Here is an 826-nt window from a genome sequence, read left to right as displayed (position 1 = left end):
GTGTATGCATGACCAACTAATTTATTGAGTATTAATTGAATTAAATATTGTTCTTGATATGGCGGTATCAAATCTAATGCGCGTTCGCAGAGTTTGCTAAATTGAAAAACGGACATCCGCTGTCCATCGTACTGTGGAATTGAATTTGCGATGTCTTTTAATCGAATAGGATATTGTTCATTTAAATTGGGGGAATTAACGGGAGTTGCAGGAATTTGTATTCCTTCTTCGTGAATTTGTTGTGTGATTTGAGGTGTATTTCGTAAAGAATTTACTTGTTCTTGAAGAGAGCTGAATTGACTCATTAAGGGTCTGAATGTAGATATTTCTTTGTGTAAATTAGACATTGCGGCTTGCATGTTTTGTGTGTCTATTAGTGTCCTATTGTGTGCGGCTATGTCTTTTCGCACCGTATTCTCCCTTTCGCTAATCGCTTCTTCTCTTTCGCGAATTAATTTCTCTCTTTCTTCTAGTTGTTCTAAGCGCTCTAATCTACTTCTGACATTTTCTGCTTCTTCCGCAGTCATTTCGGAAATGGGTTTGTTTGAACTTGACCTTAGATTTCGAGATGTCATATTAAATTTATGTGTAGTGTATAGTGTAAATACTGCTTCCTAACGATGTCACTTTTGACCGATCCCACCGCGCTGCCACCAGATTTTTATTATGTAACGTCCCGTTTGGTCGCTCAGATTAACGAAACGTTTGCTCTCTCTTTGTTTTAGACCTACCTGCATACACCGGCAATAGTCTGGGGAGGTGGAGAGCTGTGCACCGAGAGGAAGTTTCAAGAGAGTGTAGTGTTGTGTAAAAGACAATGTAATGA

The sequence above is a fragment of the Odontomachus brunneus genome, unplaced genomic scaffold, assembly GCF_010583005.1.
Source record: "Odontomachus brunneus isolate Ranch 3 - 2012 unplaced genomic scaffold, Obru_v1 Obru_scaffold_483, whole genome shotgun sequence".
NCBI classification, from domain to species: domain Eukaryota; kingdom Metazoa; phylum Arthropoda; class Insecta; order Hymenoptera; family Formicidae; genus Odontomachus; species Odontomachus brunneus.
Note: the sequence above shows the minus strand (reverse complement) of the source record.